Genomic DNA, 13,133 nt, shown 5'->3' with positions numbered 1-13,133 from the left:
GAAATGACATCTTTGCACAAGAATGAGGCATGGGATTTGGTGGAGTTTCCAACTGGAAGGAAACCCAATGGTAGGAAATGGGTGTTCAAGAAGAAGATGAATGTAGAAGGAAACGTGGAGAAACAAAAATCTCAATTGGTAGCAAAAGGTTATTCCCAAGAGCCAAGAATTGATTATGGTGATATTTTTCCTCTTGTTGCGAAGGTAGCTTCTATTATATTACTTTTATCTGTTTCTACTGATTTTTATTTTGAGGTAGAAGAGAAGGATGTGAAGACAACTTTTCTCCACGGGGATCTGGAAGAGGAGATATACATGAAGCAACCTGAAGGCTTTGCAGTGAAGGGTAAGAAAGTACTGGTATACAAGTTAAAGAAGTCTTTGTATGGGCTAAGATAATCACCAAGGATGTGGTATTAGAATTTTGATACATTTATACAGGGACTTAGACTCCTCAGAAGAAAAGAAGATCACTGTGTGTATTTTAAATTAATTGTTGATCGTGTTATTTATCTGGTCTTCTATGTGGATGACATGTTGCTGGTTGGAAATGACAAAGAAATTATCTAGGATTTGAAGATCCAATTGTCCACCAAATTCGACATGAAAGATCTTGGTGTTGCAAACTATATTTTGGGCACATAAATTAAAAGAGATCAAGCAAAGAGGAAGCTCTAATTAAACTAGAGGAAGAATGTCGAGGTAATATTGCAAAGGTTTAATATGCAAGATAGTAGATTGGTGAAGGTTCCTATTCCTATAGGTGTAAATTTATCTACTAAATAGTCTCCCAAGACACAAGAAGAGGAAGAGGACATGCCTTGTGTTCCATATGCAAGTGTAGGTGATAGCCTAATGTATGTGATGGTCTGTACTAGAGCAGACATTGCACATGCAGTGGGAGTATTGAGAAGGTTTATGTCAAAACCAAGGAAGGCGAATTGGACAGCAATGAAGTGGATTTTTAGGTATCTGCGTGGCTCTAGTGATTATGGTTTTTGCTACCAAGGAAGACCAGGATTGGACAGAGTTTTGGATATTCATGGCTTTGTTGATGTAGACTGGGCTAGAGATCTGGATCAAAGAATATCTACAAGCGGGTATGTGTTTAACCTATTTGGAGGTGTAGTCAGTTGGATGAGTAAGAAACAATCTGTACTGGCACTATCAACTATAGAGGCAGAATACATGGTAGCCACTCATGCAAGTAAGGAAGTAGTTTGGTTGCAGAGATTGTGTTCAAGTATGGGGTTAGTCTAGGGGGCTATAAGGATATAATGTGATAGCCAAAGTGCAATTTTCTTGGCAAAGAACCCTGATTACCATTTAAAGAAAAAGTACATTCATGTTCAATATCACTTTGTGAGGGATATGATAGAAGACAAAAAGTTGTTGCTGGTAAAGGTGGACACTTTGAAGAATATTTTAGATGCATTGACAAAATCTGTGAGCTCTTAGAAGTTCTCTCGGTGTAGAGAAACAATGGGCATTGCAGGGTTGTATAAATGACTAAGTTCTCTTATGGCCCCCTGTGGAAAGAAAACATGTGGGAGAATGTTGGGTTGTGTTATATTCTTTCCATGACTAGCTCCCCTAGTTAACTGGGGAGTTAGAAGGGTGGCAGAGCCCCCCCTTCATTTCGCTGATTACACAACGTGGGGGCAGGTAGCCCCCCTCTACAGGGTCTACGGTAGTGCGTCAAGGAAATTTTTTTTGACCCTATATTAGGTGGGGCGAACCTGCATATGGTTTTGTGCATGGTTTTAACACATGGTTTTGGGCACGATGGTTTTCGATCCATGGTATTGGATGCTTTGACATGTATATATATGTATTGTAACATTGAAAGGAACATAATGAAAAATCAATCTGGTAGTCCCGGTTTTGGGATCCAAGGGAAAAACTCTAAGTATATGTGTTTTATGTGTTATTCTCTCACATTGTTTATTTTCTGTGTTTTAAAATTCATATGCAAGTAATTTTTGTACGGGGTTAAAACCTACATACTATCTGAGGTTGATAAAGCGAACATATTTATTGGGCGCATACAACACATCCACTATAAAGTTCAGAACATCCTAGAGAATTGAAATGCCAAGTACAAGCAACGGCATGATCAACATTAGGTGCCACACAAGTTTAAGGTGGGCGACAAAGTTTAGTTTCATTTGCAAAAAGAATGCCTTATTGAAGCCCATCAAAAGCTTAGAACACTCTGATATGGTCCCTACACCATTACCAGGGTTATGGGAGACTACTTTTGAGCTTAGAATTCCCCCATTCCTTTTCTTCCACGTAGTGTTCAATGTGGACCACCTTCGATCATACCTCCCACCATTACTTGACACATTAGACATTCTAGAATAGCTCACACCAACAGAGTTAAACCCAGACAACATGAAATAGGCCACAACTAATCAAATTATGGACATACATGTCAAGAACAATTCCCAGCAAAAGATCCAACTATATTGGGTTTTCAAAGCTGGCCAGCTCCTGCACCAAGGGAAATGGCTCACTAGGGACTAAGTTCAATAGATATTTCCCCATCTCATGGAGCCACTCAACTCCATCAGGACCATTGCTTCCTAATGGGGGAGAACTCATCTGGGTGGATATTGGTGGCCACCCTCCTATTCCACTTTGAATCCCAACATTTTCTCTTTCAGTTTTTCAAGTTCCTTAATTTTAGCATAGTTTACTATTTTTGGTCATTTTTTAGGTCCTAAACATCCAGAGCTGTTTTGAGGCCCTAAACAATGTTTTTAGGGAAATGAGAGAGTCAAAAAGTATTACAAATAAGGGGACTGGTTTTTTTCTAACCTACTCTTTGAGATCTTGGAAATGAGGTATTATGATAGCCAAACGGAGATCTATGCCAAAGTTACGACCGCGAGAAACTGATGTACCAATTTATCCAAATGTGGCCCACAGTTTTGGCACTTCATCTCTTAGTGTTAGGTTTCTGGATGTTTAGGGTTTTCGATTGTTTCTCAATAATAAATAGGCCTTAGAGCCTCATTGTAACATAGTTCAAAGGCATGTAGCCACCACATCTCTTCTTAGAGATAAGCTACCATTGCTCAAGCTATCCTTATTTCCATTTTGTTTGTAATCATATTTCAATATTTGATATTTATGAAATGAAGTGTTATTTCTACTGCATGTTTGCATTTATGGTTATATTTGTAATTTGTTGCATTCATGTTTAAATTTGGATCATTCACGATAGAAAAAAGGAAGGACGAATCCTTCCTGACCTATTTCCTTTAATTCTTTCAGTATATTATAACTATTGTCACTCACTTTGAAACATCCTTACCAACTATCGGAGCTTCATCACCTTCAACTACTCCCAAGCACATTCCAGGAAGCATAGTCTTAAGGTATATCAATGCTTAATGTTGTATTGCCTCTTAGTTTTCACATGACCACTCTATAAGTGCATGAAAACGAGTATCCATAATCAGCATTGGCCTTTGGTTATTTAGGATGTTAATACTTCTATACTCTCCCTCTTGTTTATTTGATCTCTCTCCTATTTGGTTAAAATCCCTAGAGAACAAGCTCGGGATCATCATGTGGTTGTGGGTCATCATACTAACTCTCAAGTGAGGGGCTAAGCCAAATCCTTGATGGATTGATTTCTAGATCATACACCATTGAGGTTCCATCAACAAACCTCTAATATTGAAAAGGAATTGGTGGAGAAGTGGCTAGAACTCTTAGAATCTAAGATTCTATCCAAGGTGTAACACTAGGTTTGAGACCTGGGTGCTCCCAAATTAAGGTGAAACCAATATTTTCACATGGTGGACTTGTATTTGCACATTAATAATTTGTTAGGAAAAAACATTTTTACTGCAATGATGCCAATACGAGTTTCTCCTTGACATGGAAGATCTCCACCTATGATACCATATCATGGAAGAAATGATGCAAAGAACGAAGGATGCTCTTCTACAGAGCAGAGACCAACAACCTCCTGGTCCATTAGCTCACCTTACTCTGGATGATTAACTTAATGGGTCTTATTGGCATCATAACATTTTTTATTTTTCTATCAATTTTTTGGTATCCAACACCTATGGTTACAGTGTCTATTTTTATAGTCTCTTTTCATTCTACTCATTAGGATTCTCATAACTAAAATTTTATAGGTGATGTTACTATGAGCTTGGCATCCTAGTAACTCCATATGTCTAGTCATGGAAATCTTGATTGAAGCCTTGCTCAAAGTTCTCAGAGTAATTGCAGATTAGACTTGATAAGTCAATCTATCTTTAGAATGTATTGTACATATTTGTAAATATAATATAAGATATACAAGCTTAAAAAAAACTTGAAAAAATTATAAAACATGCGAAATAAAAATTTAAAAAGAATATATAAATATAAATAGTATTATTAAGAATAAGCATAGATCCATATTTAAATTTGGATCTAACAAGAAATAAGAGGAATTAAATAACTTTAGGGGAAAACATTTATTCAAGTTTTGTACTTAAAAATATATTTTCAACTCGAGCAATTTGATTCCTATGAACTATTGGTAGATCTAAATTTAATATAGATCTATGTTGATTTATCTCTAATTATAAGGATATTGTTTATTTATATTAATGGAAGATAAGTAATCTAATTCTTTAGGGTTGAGAGTTGTATTACAATATGTTTTTCTCATTTGTAATTAAATATTCTATTGAGGACAAAAAAGATTCTATTCAATTGAGTCTCAATTTCATGGAAATGTCTTCATTGTTTCTTAATATTTATAATGGTTATATATACATGGATGTGTTGTTATTATTTCTCTGTTTTTTAATATGAATCTCTTTGTTGGATGGTATTGACATATTGGTAATAGCCCATTCATTACAAGTATATTAATTCACATTCAAAATTATAGAAATGGATCTCATTTTTTAAAATAAAAAATTGTCATTCCTATTCAAATATTAAATGGAAATTACACAAATCTCAAGTTCATATTCTACTTATAAGAATAATATAACAAAAGTAATGCGAAACTCATTTATGTCTCTTAAATAATCCTAAATTTTATATTTTTTTCTTTCTCTTCTTGTGAATATTAGTGAAGAGTCCATAGGGACCAACAACAATATAGAAATGAGAAGGGAAGGATTCATAGTTGAACAAATTCCCTATTGGAGTCAAAAGTTCCAAGTCGTGGTGATCTTAAATTCCCTTGCAATGGATTCATGTTCAATGACGACCTTTAATGAGTAAATATCACTATTCATTTCTTCTTCTTTATGGACTACATGAGGACAAGGTTCCTCACTTAGACACTTCTAGATAGGAATTTTTCTCATTTACTAAAATTAGAGGTCTTTAATTTACGTCATTACATTCATATTCATTCTCCATTTACAATTTCTCATGTTCTTTTTGAATATTTGGTTTCACTTCATGCCTTATGTTCCTTCTAGAGTAGGTTCATGATTCATGACAAGAATCTCAAATATGTTGTATTTTTATTATAGATGAGATCAAAAAGAGGTATTCTCATAACCCAAAACTTGAACACATATAAAAATATGTGATTTTAAGTTAGTATCATCTAGTCAACCCTAGCTAATGTTAATCCCAACACATAATCATGCATATGTGAAGAGGCCTAGTTGAATTAACTTTACATCTAATGTTACATAAGTATTTACTGTATATTCTATATATTAAAGCATCGATAAAATGATTTTTAGAAAAGGGACTTACAACTCATCCACTTCAACAAAATGTATTTATAAGGATTTCAACTTCTTCACTCCATTTTATTATTCGATAGAGATATATATCTCCAAAAAGGATATTAGGCCTCTATCATATACCTTATACAAGGATATCTTTCAATTTGATGGCTAAAATGTTTTATCTTGGGAGTAACTTGCTTGCAAAGAACTAACTCCAATCCCCTCTATGCTTCAAAGCTTGGCTATGGCTCTAAAGTTCTAACGAGATTTGTTAAGGACAAATTTGAGTGGATTTTGCTTCAGGTGTCAATAAGGCAATATGTGTACTACTACTGCCTCTACAAATCAACTTTAGGAAAATCCAAACTATGATATTGAATTTTAGTCCCAAAAAAGTGATAGCTATATATTGTATGGAATTAAATAATCAAAATAAATATTATTTCTAAAACCCTATAGAAACACATATTTAATTAAATTTGGAAAAAATCTATTACAATGGCTTCAACAACATTCAATCTTTTGTAACTCACCATATTAACTTATTTTAAGATAAAAATAACTTTAGTAATTCCAAACCAACCAGAGATCATGGATAGGTCAAACAAGGGGTTGCTAGGTACACTATTATCAATAGACAAGAAGAGTGTCAAAGCAAACTCTTAGAAGAAATTTATTTAAGCTAAACCATATTAGTATGTCTACATCCAAGAAATATATTATAGTTATGGATAACATACTAGATTCCTCGATGTTTGAATTTTGTGTGTGACGAGTCTAACCCTCTTTCCCACAAACTGTGGGGTATTTTTTCATAAAATGATGGTGATGTGATGATCTTAGTATAAGTTGAAGGGAGGTGCATCCCTTACATTGCATTGAAGCTAGTCTACCAAAAAATTAGTAAAAAAAAATTATGCTAAATTTCCTACCCATTCGTACCTTTAAGAAACACTAATGAGGGGGTGATCATTCATCTTCATAGAGTTAAGGAATCCATTACAAAAGTTAGGCATCGTTGATCTAGCTATTTCAAGAAGGTTGGACACCATTGATTAATATCCACTCAAATCCAAGTACATCAAATGAGATTTATTAAATGGGTATTCAAGTCATTCCATTGTGATGGATAGTGTCACAAATTGAGGTAAACAAGAATTAGTGGTGTTCTTGTATGTAGTGGAGGCAAGGGTTTTCAAAGATTAGTACAGTTGATGGTAGTCCAGATATTGATCTCTCCTTGTTAGCATTTTCGAAACCAAAAATACTCTTGATGCAATAGCGCCAACCAATTGTATAGAAAACCATGACTGACCTTTACTTTAACTAAGACAAGAAAATGATAGGAATTTTTAATGGGGAATAAATAAATGTGAATCATAACTCATGGATTTTAGTTGAAATTTATATAAGTGTTGTGGGGAAAAATGCCTATGCAGGACGATCCTATCATCCTAAGGTGTGACAGTGCCTTAGCAACAAATAGAGACAGCTATTCTGGTTTCTTCCTTTATGAAATGTGAAAGAAGAGAGATCAATAGACTTACCGGTGTCTTCCGTTTGTCCCTCGATCCGGTCTCTCTTCTCTTTGGGAGTTCACAGCTACTTGCCTTCTCACTCGCCCAGCTTCAACAGGTACATGCAAGATCACAAGAGAACAACTACTTGCCTTCTTGCTTGTCCAGCTTCAACGGGTTCCTGCAAGATCACAAGAGAACAGCTACTTGCGACAAGAGAACAACTACTTGTGACAAGAGAAGAACACTACACAAAGACAGATATTCACATTCATAACTAGTTTAGGATTAGAAATAAACTAAACATACTAATGCATTCATACATCAAAAATACATCGACATATAGGAGAAACCAAGATAGCTTTATTGATGAATAACAAGGTTCAGGAAGAGATACAACCCAGAGGGCTCCAATCCAGCATCTCCTTCCTAGAAAATGGAATTCCTATCTTCACCCCCTTCAAAGCATTAAGCACCCAATGATTCCGATCTCAAACCAACAACAATTCTTTGCAATAACAAAATTCCAGCCTCTAGATCTCATGGAGGAGAGATCCATATATAGATGTTTGGAGAGAGGATGAGTCAGCTTGAGATCTGACTAGTGTCCTCTCCCTCTATCAGTTCTTGAGTCCACTTGGAGGTTCTTGCTTCCACTTGGAGATTTGGAACCTCTTACTCATCACCAGTCGAATTCCCTGAGGCAAGTGTCATTTTGGAAGCTTCCTGGGTTTTGACACCTTGAGAAATGAGCCTGCCACATGTCCACTCTCGTTCAGCGCAAGTAGCCAGTGTTCCATTTGACATTCAACGTAGGTAGCCAGTGTTGGCTTTGACATTCAGCGCAAGCAGCTAGTGTAGCCACTGAAATGATTCTAATTTGACTTGTTTTGAGCAGTTTTTGGTGGAGAACTTCTGTGAATTGCTGTGGTTTGTTAGCCTTGTTCCTCTAGGGGTAGGAACAACATGTTTAGGGACTTTGGATCCCTTAGATTATGGACATTTCATGCTCAATGTTGTAAGGCACAAAAATGTCTATAACAGTTGCTCCCTAAAGTATGAGCCTGTTTATCGGGTGAAATGCTTTATCAGGGGGATCCGAAGTTCATCCAATGCTGGGAGGAGACCTGTAATAAAATAAAATACAATACATTATTTTTCATACTGCTTTCATGATCTAGCTGAGGCGGGCATTCCCATGCTCAGCTTTATAAATTCATTTTTCTGTACATAGCACAGACAATCGTCTGATGGTAGACTGACAATTTTGATGAAATTATCATCCTTTGAGTAGGATGATTATCTGCTGCAATGATGTACATGTCAATGTCTTTATCTTTCCTGAATATATATCACAGCCCAGATGGATGAAACTAGATCCGGGGTCTTCAAACTCGTTCGATCTTCACTCTAAGTACAAGTCGATCCATGTGAGAAATGTTCTGAAGTCGAACATGGAAAGACATCGCTTGATTACCGGTCAATGATGTAAACGTTAACAAGTGCGAGAGGAATCACCGATAATGATAATGACCCTCAAGGTACTGCAGTACAATTCACGTGGTGTGAATAAAGGACTTGGCGTCGAGCACCACGCAAAATCTTTCGGTCGAAGGTCATTTATGTATACCTGTCGCCGGAAGTGAGAAACTTGCCATTGAGGCATGCAAGCTTCAAAGTACTGAAGGGGTTGTTTCTAGATCAACTTCTTGGATAATGAGCTGATGTCGACAAGAAGCGATCCGTCAAAGGAGGGCCTTAATGAATCCCACATCAGTGACATGAAACGGAGCTAATGATTTTAATGGAGGTGAAAACGATCTGTGACATATGATTCAGAGTGGCGGTCATGAAAGGATGAAGGATAATGTATGGCAGTGGATGGGACACGGTTGACTTTTTCTGAACGACTTCTCTTGAACATATGGCGACACTGATGCGATGGATCGGTAGCATTACCCTAAATATGGATGGTATGGCGAGACCATGGATGTGACCGGTGAATGAAACAACCCAACACGATTGTGGTACAGAGGAAAAGTGTCATGTTCAAGAGCGACTTGCTACCATCAAAGTTTTCTTTAGTTTCTCCCAATTTTTCCCCAGTCATTGCTGACCAGTACCTCTTTATTTTTGTCAAGATTGAGGAGGATAACATATGCTTGTTCTATAACCTGCCCTTTGGGCAAGCCCATCGCTATGTTTTAACGAGCCTAGCGATAGTGAAACTCGTTCTTGTCTAAAGACAAGTTTGTCGCTATTTAATGATTTTAACGAGTCTAACGACAAAGATAACTCGGTCCTTTTCATTTTTAGAGAGTCTGAAAAGGTACATAAAGTTAACTCCAATAGTCCTTTTTTGTATCTATATATATATATATATATATATATATATATATATATATATATTGTATCTATTTTATTGCAAATATTATATTAATAAAATCATTTATTCTTGTTGTTCATATTGTGTTCTAAATATAAATGTTTTAACTGGTAAAATAAAAATTGAAAAGGAATACTAATTCAACCCCCCCCCCCCCCTCAGTATTTCCAACAAAACTTCTATCAATGCATATAACTAAATACAATTTACTACATGCTTGTCTTGTTGGCTTATATGAGATTATTTCAATCACAAGTAATTTATTTAAGCATTAAAATTTATAAAATGCTAATAGGGTGGGAATATCTAATGCTGTATGTTGGACAATGTTTAAATGCATTTATTTATGACCCGTATCTTGAATGAACTTGAAGAATCTATTTAACATTCGTTATCAAATCCTGAAGATTATTCTTGAGGAAATTCAGCGCTTAAAGTCATCTTTCAATGTATTCATACTTTGCCATATATTCAGGGACAGAAACGAGGATGCTGACAGGCTCTCTAAGGCTGGTGTTCAACAAGTTTTGGGAAGCTGGGCAATTACAGAATACAGGCAGGGGCAGACCATCGTTTCGAATGACTCTCCTTTCGAACAGCCTCAGTGATAGCGACAGTCTCATTTCGCTCTCTTGGTTGTGGATATTTCTGCATATATGTTTTTGTTTCCTCTGTTTTCATGTCTTAATATGTGGACAGTTTTTTTTCATATCAGATCTCCAATATATATTCCGTATCATACTGATTTTTTCTTCTCGCCTGAAGCTCTAAAATCAGTTTTGTAAGAGTGTGTTTTATCCACTCGGTAGAAGATCTCGTACTGAAAAAGTTTTCTTTTAGTTTTAATGCTCAAGGTTTCGCCCAAGGAGGAAGACCTTTCAGGTCGATACACGTCCATACCGCCGGATGTTAGTTATTTGATCTCCTTTCTAACAGTCTTTTTGGACTGTGGTTTATTTGTGTTTTCTCTACAGCACAACAATCTTGCATCAGGTTTGCAAGCGGATCCCTGTCTGTAACTTTTTATTTTGCTCAATAAAAAGTGGTTTTTTCTTTCGGAAAAAAAAAAAACTATTCTAGGTTTTGTTAGGAAATCATTTCATTTTACATGGTGTTTTTCTTAGAACTCATTATCAATTACTTTTAATTTTTTTGTTAAAAATAAATATTTACTTACATTAGGAGCTAAATTTATAAAATGCATCACATTTATAAACTTATATCAATTCATATAAACAAATAGAATTCAATAAATAAATGCAAGTCCTATTGGATTCTATGAGATTATTTAAACCACAAATAAACTTTTAAGAATTGAAAACGATAAAAATGTTAATATGGATGGAAAAATCATTGTCTTATGGTTCAAAACATTTAAATACAACCATTTTTTACCCATCTCATTAATGAGTTGAGATGGTCCACTTAACACATTGTTAATTAATTATTCCATGTTTTATTAAGAAGAGCATTAATGGATATAACTAAGTACAAGTCAATAATATGATTCTAGCTCAAATGATATGAATTCAGTTTATTTAAAATATAAATTTACAAAAAAATATATTTAAATAATGAAATGAGAAGCCCTACATTTCAAAAAGTTAAAATATATAATTCATTTATGATAGTGTTCAATAAAATTCCATTTAGAAATAATTATCATTAATTATATATATTTTTTAAGAAGTGTTAAATTATTTACAATAGATTTTTATCTCAAAAATTACATATCACATTTATGCACGCATATTAGTACATTTTATATGTAAACAATGAATAATTGATTTCATGTCTTGTTGATTTTCAGTATGATATAATTGCAATTACAACCATTAATTGAGTTAAGCATATAAATTTATGAAAATTATGAATTGAGAAATCACATATCTTATGCTTCAGAAAGTTCAAATCATTCACCTATGACACATTTCCCATTAGCTTGAATATTGAATAGTGCATTGGGAATAATGAATTCCATCTTGGTGAAATACTTTTCTTGTGACAACTTATCTAAAAGATCATTTATCCTGGGTGGGGAGTCTCTTTTCTTGAGCGTGATTTTTTTCAATGTCTTGTAATCTATACACATACACCAAGTCCCATCCTTCATTGGCACAATGATGATGGGTGACCCACATGGTGATGTACTTGGTCGAATGAAAACTTGTTCTAGCAGTTGCTGCAAATGTTTCTTCACCTCACTTGCTTCTATAATAGACTATCTGTACAACCCAATATTTGGCATCTGAGAGTCTGGAAATAGTTGGATCTCATGCTCCACTTCTCTCTTAGGTGGTAACCCTTTGCTCTCAGAACACATCCTTGTATGTGTGTAACAACTCCTCCAATTGTTTTTTATGTTTCTTAGTACTCCCATCCAAGGATGAATTACCTCTTATTGAATCCTCTTCAGACTGACCTTCTCTGAAAAATAACAAAACATACTTCTTGCTGGAACTGATCAATTTCTTGGCTTGGTTGGTAGTTACTAGTGAAATTTTTTACTTTCCTTTTTGTGTGTTAATGATGAATGACTTTCTATCCTTGACGAGCTGATATTTATTCACTCTCCTCATGAATATTGCATCACGCATGTACATGTATGGACAACCAAACATGAATCTACATACATCAATAGGAACCACATCTCAATCTACTTCATCAATAAAATCATCACTGATAGAAAATCTAATTTTACCCTATTTTGTTACCTTCAGCCTTGCATTCTTGTTTACCCATCCGAGTGGATATGGGTTTCGATGATCACGAACTTCCAACGCCAACTTCTTGACTAGATCTGCTGCAATAAAGTTCACATGAATTTAAAGAACCACATTTAAAGCTACCGAAACCCTGCATCTCTTAGTTACTTTAGGAAATTAGAATGAATAAAATTAGAAAGAAAATGGCAAAAGATTTTTGTTATTTGTTAAGCAAAATAGATTAATTTTAATTTAGAAATTATGATGCACATCAAATACCTTCAGCTACAAACGATTTTAAGCGTGCATAAATTTATGTACAATTTCTCTTTAAAGAATTTAAATTTTTTCACCACATAATAGATTTAGAGTTAATAAGGATATATGTGAGATATACTAATTTATAAAATAGAAAATTTAGCATGAGATCTCAACTACAAGTTAATCTCTCAAACTCAATTTTTTACAAGAAATAGTAGTTCTAATGCTACTTCTTTAAATATATATCCTTGAGCCAATTTATCCTTAGATCTGTCATGAATCAAGTGAGATCAAGTTTCTTAATATTACAAAAACTTGAAAAAAAAAACACTTATCAAAATAGAAATATTTAATTAAAATGAGCATTCAATTCTTTTATTATTACTTACATTAACTAATTTACTATTATTATTTATTATTGTTATTTTAAATTCAAGTTATAAACATAATGTTAACAACACAAAAATATTAATATCCACCTCATATCTATCTAATTAAAAGTGTATCTCACCATAATGTTGTTCTATGGTTCCATAAAATATCTGAATAT

This window comes from Pinus tabuliformis, chromosome J (genome assembly GCF_031772625.1).
Source record: "Pinus tabuliformis cultivar Carrire ecotype Pingquan chromosome J, CPIR1, whole genome shotgun sequence".
Taxonomy (NCBI): Eukaryota; Viridiplantae; Streptophyta; class Pinopsida; order Pinales; family Pinaceae; genus Pinus; species Pinus tabuliformis.
The sequence above is the reverse complement of the archived record's forward strand: the minus strand, read 5'-3'. Positions refer to the sequence as shown.